The sequence below is a fragment of the Poecilia latipinna genome, unplaced genomic scaffold (assembly GCF_001443285.1).
Source record: "Poecilia latipinna isolate Pla-1442-1.1 unplaced genomic scaffold, P_latipinna-1.0 Scaffold1291, whole genome shotgun sequence".
Lineage (NCBI taxonomy): Eukaryota > Metazoa > Chordata > Actinopteri > Cyprinodontiformes > Poeciliidae > Poecilia > Poecilia latipinna.
Window position 1 is genome coordinate 1 of NW_015113907.1, and position 10367 is coordinate 10367.

At 39.2% G+C, this 10367-nt stretch overlaps 1 long non-coding RNA gene across 1 annotated transcript in view; it reads right to left on the minus strand.

Annotated features, from left to right (window-relative positions):
- Positions 1-84: 84 nt before the first annotated feature.
- Positions 85-10367, minus strand: part of LOC106961348 (uncharacterized) — a 15115-nt gene continuing 4832 nt past the window's right edge. The window contains exons 2-3 of the long non-coding RNA XR_001427752.1: positions 6920-6921; positions 85-651 (exon numbers count right to left, since the gene is read on the minus strand). This is a non-coding gene — a long non-coding RNA (uncharacterized LOC106961348). The remainder of the gene's footprint in view (positions 652-6919; positions 6922-10367) is intronic.

Consider the following 10367-nt stretch of genomic DNA (forward strand, 5'->3'; position numbering starts at 1 on the left):
TTTTTGGTTGGTGGTGTGCCGTGTGATTTTTTCAATTAAAAAAGTGTACCTTGGCTCAAAAGAGGTTGAAAAACACTGCTCTATTGTGACGAAATATGCGCTAAATTTTCATAAATCCAGAAATATCCTCACATCTCCGGCTTTAAAACAGCCTCTCGTTTCATATTTCGTTTCCAAGTGTTGATTCCTAAATTGATTTATCCGCTTCGTCGCCCACTCGTAATTTCTGCTTTTAGCCACATCTACTGGCTTTTTCTGTCTTGGCTGCAGAGGTGTTTGAGCTCCTCTTCCTGACGTGACTCATAAGTCAACAGGCTGTTTGGCCGAGATGAGCTGTTTATAACTCTGTGGAGAGATATTTTACACAACACTACGAAGCGGATGATGAGCACAGAGGAAAGTGGGCTTCGTATTAATCGTATACAAAGAGAGTTAATCACGGCTCTCGCCGCTTGAAGTGTTGTTTTGGTCCGTAACTGTCCTTCCCGTGTGTTTGCATTCCCTCCAGGCCTCGTACCGCCCGTTCCTGCGACAGATCCTGGAGGAAGTTTTCCACCCCGACCGACCCGAATGCCCCGACATCGAACACATGTCAGGAGGGCTGACGGACCTGCTGAAGACCGGATTCAGCATGTTCATGAAGGTTAGACGCTGCGATCTGAAGGTCTGTTTGTGTTGTACAAACCTTTTCAGGAACTATGGGGTCATTGTTTTTTTCCCATCCCCTGTTTTTTCCACCACAGAAATAACAAATAAGTGGGTAGAAATTGATAAGAATAAATAATTCTGTGTTTTCCTTCTATCTCTTTTTGCTGTTTGCAAAGCCAAAGCTAAAGGAAATGACATGTTAAGAAACGCCATCAAAGCTGAGGTTAGAGGATATGACACACCAGGGAACACCCTCTGTAGGGCGTAGCTTAGAGAGAAGCTAACAAAGGAAGTTACCAAGTGTTGCTTGTTGCCATTTTGTCCTGCTGACTCCTAAAGGTAGCAGGAGAAATTGACCAGCTGTATTTTGGTATTAATAAATGGAATTCATGAATTTAACTCACTGACTTTTCTTCAACTCATACATCAAGAACTCAGCATAGAGAACGGATCAATTCTCCACAAAATCTTAACTATATAATGACCAAAGTTAGGTTTTGGTTTTTTTCTTATATCATCTTTTGTCAAAATAATAATAAAAAAAAAGAGGTGGTGATATTGTCAGCAAAATGTTTCTGTCATCACTCAGTTTATCCCCCGCCTGCAGTTAATATTTTCTATTAATCTTAAATTGTGCAACAAAAGCTTTGGAGTTTCGTTTGCAAGCACAACAATTTAAGCTTTGCTATTCCAGTGGGTGGAAATCTGCATCCCCAGATCAGAGCGACACTCACGCCTGAATCGGATCGTTTATTTTGCTCTGCATAAACGGCGCGGCCTTTAGACCCACAGTACAAAAAAAAAAAAAAACGGGTGAGTTTTTGCTCTCAAAAAGGTTCTGGGAGAAAAAAATAACTTTCAGAAACCTCTTGTCAAAACACACCTTGATAAGTACTTCCCACTGTCCAAAAAGTGTCTTCCTTCCTTTACTATAGGAACATGACCTGAGCTGAGTTCATGAATGCATTGTACAAAACAAAGTCCAGGACTAATCCCTTGCCAGGGGTCGTATTATTAAAAACGTGACACGTTCCATATTAACTCAGAAGAAAAGCACAGTGCAGGCCGGCCTTTTCACCGAGATCACACTTTATTGGACCAACAGCCACGTGTCTCCACATGGAGTCCCCAGCTGCTCCTTTTCAAAACGCTGCAGCTGAAGGGCCTCCCAGCTGAGAAAGAGCCCCGAATCGTTACTGAACGTTCACGTCTAAAGGCTCGTTTGGCCCCCCGTTGAGCTCCTGAAATAGACTGATGATCATGTCAATGTCTGTGGTCCATTTACAAATGGGGCGTCGGGGGGTTTGCTCCACATTCAGTGACTTACGAAAGTATCAACCCCTCTTGACCTTTTTCATGTTTTTAACGTCACAAGTTAAAAAAAAACAAGGCATGTTTGATCATTTTTCAGATCCCTGCATGTAAAACTTTTGAAAACCTTCCACTTCACTCTGGTCTGCCACATTTAAATCCCAATAAAATACAGTACAGTTTGTATTTGTAACGTGAAAAAAGCTTCGTGGGTGAGAAACTCACCCAGTAAGTCAATGTCATAACCGTTCAATACTCTAATCCCTCTTTTTTTTTTATTGTGATTATGTGATAACTCTTTTCTCTGTGGGAGAAAAGAAACCGACTACAGATGGAAACGCTGGCGAAGGCTGCCTTCTTCTAGATCGTAATTATAGTTGAGGATAAAAGAAAATAAAGAACCTCGGCTTAACAATTACACAAGTGAGCAGAGCCGTGGCCTAGTTTCACACTTGTTAGAAAACTTGGCGTGAAAAGTGGCAACTCAGAGCAAACAGAGCCATAAACCTGAACTCGAGGCGCACGCGCCCTCTTTACGCAATAAAACACCGCCGTAAAAATCCCTATTTTTACCCAAAGCGCCCGCTGCGAACACGGTTTTGTTTTGTTTTAAAATAGCAAATCTTAACCCCCCCCACTAATTGGATATTAGCGCGACACACACAAAAAACTCCCACTTCATTACACTTAACTTATTCAACATTAACGCTAATTAATACGAAAATTAAAAAAAATAAAAATATATTTACATATTTATAATTAATTTTAATTATTTATCATTCATTTTTATATATATATAAAAAAAAAGGATTAAAAATGCCAAATAAACCAAAAACTTTAACGGAATGGATTGAAATAACTTTTAAAGTGTTCCTGTTAGAACAACAAAGAAACCAAACCAACCAGAAACAAACGGAACAAGAAATGGATAAAATCTTAACGGACCTGGAAAAAATACCCCGGAAGAAATTACAATTTATTCTAAATGAGGCCACCAAAAAAGCACAAAAGGAGATAAAGGGTATCAAACAAATCACCTTGGCCATGGCCCAAAAGAAAATTACGGAAACACGAAACAAACAATCCACAACAATGAACAAAGTGGAAAGTACACAGCCAGAACACAAGACACGGAAAAAAGGAAAAGAAGCACAAAACAAACACACACCATACAATACCTCTCACAACACTCCAACTGAAATGGAAACATTTCAGTTGGAGTGATAAAAACTTATCACAACTCAAAATGATCCCAAATACAACTCATACATGCAAAACCTGAACAATGAAACAGGAATAGAACCTTATATTGGGAATAACATGGAACCCACTCTAACCCCAGAAAACCCACAAAATGACCCAACAACCCCTCAAACCCATTACCCTCTCGGAAGTTTTAAAGACCCCATTGAAACCAGTATTGATGACCCCTAAACCCTTGAAAACCATACACAACAATCAAGGGAATAAAAAGGAAAATTGGCACCTCATCACAAACCGACCCATAATAATTATGGGAGATTCAAACATTAACAGAATGCCCCCACCGACCAATCCCAACATCCAAATGGATTGTTATCCAGGGGCCAACTTCAGAGATGCCTATGACATCCTGAGGAGAACAAAAACCTGCAACAAAATCAGGAAAATCATACTCTCATTTGGTATAAATAACAGAGGACAAATGAACCCACAAAAAATGCACACTCTCCTCAACACCCTCTTAAATGCAGCACGGGACACCTTCCCATTTGCAGACATTTACACCCCTTTATTAAACTACTCTGAAAAACTTAATTTCATACAAAAACAAAACCTCCAAAAGATTAACACAGTTATCACAGAGATCTCCCAAGAATTAAACCACCAAATTCTTACACCCATCCCACAAGTACATTTCCATACATCGGAAGACAAAATTCATTGGACAACCCCAACAGCAAAACTCATCCTGGAACACTGGTGTGAGACTTTAAACTGGTAGGCCCGTATGTCTCTTGCCAACAGCAGGTTTCATACGGGCAAACTAACCTCGAAACTCCAACCAACCAACTTAATCTGGAAGAGGGAATCCTCAACCTTTCAACCACTCTTCACCTAAGAAAAAAATCACATCCAACTATTATCAAAGGGCCTTACTTTCATTCCCACAGCGACTAGGATCCCAAATATAAGGGAGAGACTCAAATTCCAGATCCAAAATTATCACCGCCGACTTAAATTAGCAGATTTCTTCCAAAATAACAAGAATAATGACCGGCCCCCTCCTTTTCTACCCCCATCTCAATGGGAACCACCGATTCATAAAACCCACCCCCTCATTTTGGAGCTAATTGAGCAGGACAAAATTGCTACTAAAAAAATCCCAGTCGAACCCGAAAAAAACAATCGTTCACAACAGGAACTGGAAGCATTAGAGGAACTGCAGAATAATAACTCTATTGTGATAAAACCAGCTGACAAGGGCTCCACAACGGTGATTATGGACAAATCTAATTACCTATGGGAAGCTAACAGAAAACTGGGGGACGAAGAATACTACAAACCTCTGAAGAAACCGATCTACCTAGAAACCAAAACTTTACTACACGACCTCCTCAAAAAATTGAAGGAACAAAAATACATTAATCAAAAACAACGCTTATTCCTAACAGGCACAGACCCACCTAGACCGAGGTACTTTTACTCCCTACCAAAGGTTCACAAGGATCCCGCCGAATGGTCCAGACCCTTCCACATCCCAAAAGGCAGACCAATCATCTCCGACTGCAGCAGCGAATCCTACGGCTCAGCACAACTCTTAGATTTTTATTTGAACCCCCCTTTCACAGAAACATCCTAGTTATTTAAAAAACACAATCGACTTCCTGGAAAAAATGACCACACATACAATTTCTGAGAAAACCCTCCTTTTCACCATGGATGTGTAAAATCTTTACACAAACATAGAAACCAAAAAAAGGACTGGAAGCTATAGAAGAATGCCTCAGAGAAAATCCAGATCCTGAAAGGCCCGACCAAATTCTTCTGGAACTCCTGAAAATCAATTTGGAAAGAAATGACTTCATGTTTAACGACCACTGGTTTCTACAAATTAAGGGCACGGCAATGGGAAAACGGTTCTCACCGGCCTACGCCAATATTTATATGGCGAAATGGGAAAGGGAGGTCTTTCAAAAATGTCCGAAACTCCCAAAGGCCTACTATAGGTATTTGGATGACATTTGGGGCCTGTGGGAACACAGCCAGGAGGATTTTGAACATTTCACAGAAATCTTGAATAATCATCACACCTCTATCAAACTTAAAACCATAACCAACCTACAACAAATTATCTTCCTGGATGTGATAACTTTCAAAGGCGAAAAATTCAGACAAACGGGAAAATTGGAGAGCAAAATATTTTTCAAACCCACAGATTCGCATCAACTTTTACACCAGAGCAGTTTCCATCCGAGGCACACATTTCAGGGCATCCTAAAATCCCAACTGATCAGATTCAAAAGGATCTGCTCGAATGATGAGGACAGAGAGGAGGCTACAAAGATCCTCTTCCAGGCCCTCAAGAAAAGAGGGTATTCTAGGACCCTTCTCTATAAAGTAAAAAGAGAAACCCTCCATGAGGAAAACACAAACCAAAATAGGAATCTGGGAACAAAACCACACATTATGGCATTGACAGGCCCCTTCTCAGATTTTACCACGAAAAATCACAGAATTTTAAAGGAACACTTCAAACAATTACAACAAAACCTACCACTGAGTCAAAACTGGAGAGTCATCACAGCACCCCAGAAGAATCCCAATTTACAAAACCTTCTGGTCCACTCTAAATTCACCAACAAGAACTTTTCCTACAAAGAGAAACCGAAATACCCTTACATTCGAAGCAACAGCAATAATAAACGTTGGACTCTCCAATCTGGAATTTCCCCTTTTAAAAAAAATGTGGTCTACCTAATCTGGTGTCACAAGTGCCAAAAACAGTATGTAGGAGAAACGGTCAATTCATTTCACCTGCACTTTTCTAACCACAAGTCTGAAATCAGATGTAGAAGGAAAACAGAAACAATAATAATCCAACATTTCATACAACATGGAGTTGAATCCATGAGAGGCAGACCCTTAGTTCACAACCCCAAATGGTCAAAAAGGGAAAGATGGCTACAAGAGAGAATATGGATTAAAAGATTGGAAACAAAAACACCAAAGGGCCTTAACGAAAGATGATCTTAAAACTAAATTATTTCTTACAGATCCGAAAATCCCCCTTTCCATTTTTCCTCCCCTTGTTATTTTAGAAACAATATTTGACCTTAACCTTACCAAAAACACCCTTGACATAACCTTAACCATTCGACCTTTAACCTTACCAGAAATACTCATAACCTACCCTAGCCATCTCCACATATATTCAACCCACCCTTCCCGCCTCCAAGTTCCCTCTCTACCTTAAATTACAGAACCCCTTATATTTAATTTGACCTTTTACCTTACCACAAATACTCTGAATCCAGCCTCAACCAACCCATACATATTAAAACATTCCTACCCCCTCCAAAAAATTTCTTTTAATCAAATTTAACCTTACCTCAACACCTACTTTGGATTTAATCCTAACCAAATTCACACTTATTCAACCCACCTCTCCTCCCCAAGAACCTCCCTCTACCTTAAAACACAGAACCCTTCTAAATAATTTTAACCTTTTACCTTACTATTAAATACAGAATCCTTAATGAAATTTGACCTCTAACCCTATCTTAAATACTTGAAATCTAACCCTAACCAAATCCATATATTTAGCCCATTTTCTTCCCCCCCCCCATCCTAAAACCTCACCTCTCCTCTGTCCTGAACCTAACCTTTTGGATCTCCCTCCTCATCCTAGTTCCTCAAACTCTTTTTCTAAACCTAACCTAACCCCTCTTCTGCCCTGAACCTAACTCCCCCCCCCCACTCCTCTCTCTTCTCTCCCCTATGCCCCCTCTCTCCTCTCTCCTCTCCCCTCTCGTCCTAAATCCTCACCAAACTCTTATTCTAACCCTAACCTCACCCAATTTCTAACCTAAAACTAACCTTGTGATTCCTCCCTCCTTTTCCTAAGAACCTACCAACTTGAATTTTTGAACACCAACATAACAATTCACCACTAGCTCAATCTGAGCCTGCTCAGAGGAAGCAACTTGCACCCACCGGAATATGCTGGCCATATTCTACGCAGCACACACAGTCCATCAAAACAATAGGTGATGTCCTTGACACACCGCTAACACCATACACCAGTCTATAGATAGTCCCTGTTGCTCACGATGGGTCTTGATCTCGAGCGAGAGTGCCTACCCTTTGAGGTACCTAAAGGGCAGAGATCCAATACTGGGGAGCCCACAACCTCAAAGAGCGAATCAACAAACAAGTTTAATTAAAATTTCAGAACTCAATCGTCAGTGGTGACTGCTGGCTCTAGCGGACGTTTCGACCGTGTAAATCACCAGACGCCCTCGCCAAGCAGTGGCCCCCCGGAGTGATCAGGTTCCGAGGTCGAGTTCTGTATCCAATCCAGAGGTGATTTTGGTGATTTGTTAAAGCTAAGGAAAAATAGGGGAGGTCCTTAACGATTAGGAATACAAGTAATATATTTTAATTATTTAAGTTATTAATTTTATGTTTGGTTTTTAATTCCAGTTGTTACTTGTGTTCTTTGCGGGTTTTGTGTGGTCTTTTTTTTATATAAAAATTTATTTTAAGAAAACGGCTTGTTTGTAATTTATTCTTTATTTTTTGTTTCATATTTGGGAAGTTTATATAAGAATTAAGTTAGTATCACTTATTCTAGTTGTAAGTTATTTTTATTAATTTCTAGATTGTGGGTTTATTTTTATTTTGTTCGTTTTATTCGTTGCGCTGCGGGGTTTTTTTTTAATTTTTTTAAATGGTCCGTTTCGTGTCTCTAATTAGGTTAAGGAAATCTTTTTAATTTATTGTTCTATTTAGGGATATTTTGGGTGATAAGAAGAGAAAAAAATGTTTTACCCGTTGACACAGTTAGGTGGACCTAGCCAGTCCAAAAGCAGAAGCAATCCACCGTTGACTCTGTGGATCGTTGTTCGGTTCTCTCGTTTTGAGCGGCTGTTTAGGATGAGAAAAGTGGGGAAAAAACAAATAAAATAATTAAAATAATTTGGTTGTGGTAGGTATCCTTAAAGTAATAGTTCTTAAAAGAACCGTTGGATTCTTATCCATGGTGATGTTCTGTCTGCTCAACGTTGAGGGCTCAACCGTTGTGAGAGTTCTCCAGGTAGAACCGGTGGTTAATATAGTTTTGGCGTCTGCTGTTGCTATGACTACGGTTACTAATGTTCCAACGTCTACTGTTGCTACTGTTGTTTTTTTGTGTGAATGATAACAGATAATCTGTTTTAGGGTGTCTTGTCACTTTAATTCAAAATAAGCTGCTCTCTCCAACTCACGTGAAAATATCTGCAAACAGATGTGCAATATACAACTGTACATCTTTGAAAAGCAGAAGTAGAGCATCCAACACAACCAACAAGAATGTAGAAAGTGGTTTCTTGTTGGCAAGTCAACAGCAAAACATTTAACTTTTCCAGCACCAATTGTTCACCGGGTACAGTGGTAAAACCAGCTGATCAAATGTGCTGGAGCTCCGCTTGGTTTGCTTGCAATTGCAACTCAACAACTGGGAGGTTTTTGAAATGGCTCCTTTTCCAGACACCAAAAAACATTAACTTATTTTTTTTTAAAGGCCTGGGAGTTTTTTTTTTTTAAGCTCTTGGAGTGTTTTTAGGAGCAGTCAAGACCCAAATGCAAGTACAAAAATGTGCAAAGAGTGAAATTTGCATACTAATTTGGGAACTTGACCTCTGCTTTAAAAGATATGTTTCATTTTATTCCGTCTTTTGCTGAGGGAACATGTGCTGTCAGTTCAAGAGGCAGATCTGAGGTGCTAAAGCGGTGCACAGCCTTTAGCTGCTTCACTGATGATAGACAATGAAGGCAGCCTTAATCAACCCATCTGCTAAATGTTTCACTAAAATTTAATCCAAATCCAAATGAGTTCTGAGGCTATTTTCTTCCTTCCCAGTAAATGTGCCATTATCCTGGTGGAGCTGTAGGATACTAGATGGTGGAGGGAAACATCCCTCCACCTCCACATCCCTCCAAAATGAAACATTTTCTCATGTTTCATGAGAAAATGTTTCTCATGAAACATTTTTCATGAGAGTTACAGTATTAGTTTGACAGTCATATTGTTAGAGTAGAGGCAAATTTGGCTCCATTTCTTCCCAGAATAATTATAGGGAATTCTCATTAATGCAGTTCAAAACTGCTCAAGGCACAAGAATGACATGTAAAACAGAAACATAGAAACCGTGCTTCTCTTCCCAAAGTTGACTTTATACAGTAGAGCCAGGCAGATTTTCATACGCCTGAGCCAGACTAGCATTGCTACATTATACAGATGCCTGCAGGGGAAACAGTTCAAATCGATCTGAGGAATAAACAAGTCAGGAGCAAAGCGTTGATGAAGCAGACATTGATCTGGCCATCCCACGGGTCTGTGGAACTGCAATCCGTTATGTTTTTAAGTGCTTTTATTTCATTCTCTTGAAATGAGTCAAATATTCGTCTGCATGCTCAACAGGAAATAATTTTCGACTGCTATTACAGGAAGTTCTTCCTCCTAGCTGAAATAACACTGAATGTTGTGGGATGTTGGAATGTTGCTGGACTGTAACGCAGCTCTAGCCATGTTGTGGTTTTCTACCAATTAGAACAACAATCTTTGAAAGATTTTCCATCACCGCTTTAGATGATTTACTGCCTCTTCTGAAGATCAGACAGCAACAATTTAAACTTTTGTCAGGTGAGAACCCCAATTATTTCATGGAGATAGAAGAAGAGAAGTTGAGGATAAAAGAAAGAAAGCTTTGAAAAATTCTTTCTCCGATTGTAAGAGTTTTTAAAAAAATAAAATGAAACAATTATAAAGAGATTAATTTGATTTTGTGTGTTCAGATTGACATGACTTAAGGACAACATACTGATGTTTTTCTGATTCTTATTGCTATTCCTGCTCACAATAAAAACTTTGCATTATGACTATAAATAAATCAATATTCACCAGATATTTTCCCCAGTAATCTAAAACTCTATGTAGCTTGATGTTTCATACCGTTATTTTTATTTCTCTTGAGCGACATGTCAGATTTAACCTTTTTGTCAGGAATTTTAGTGACAAGAATCAGCATGTTACAAAGAACATATAACTGTTGTTGTCAATTTTATTGCAGAGTGTTTTTACACATGCCGGTTAAACTGTTAAATAAATAAATAAATAAATAAATAAATAAATAAATAAATAAATAAATAAATAAATAAATAAA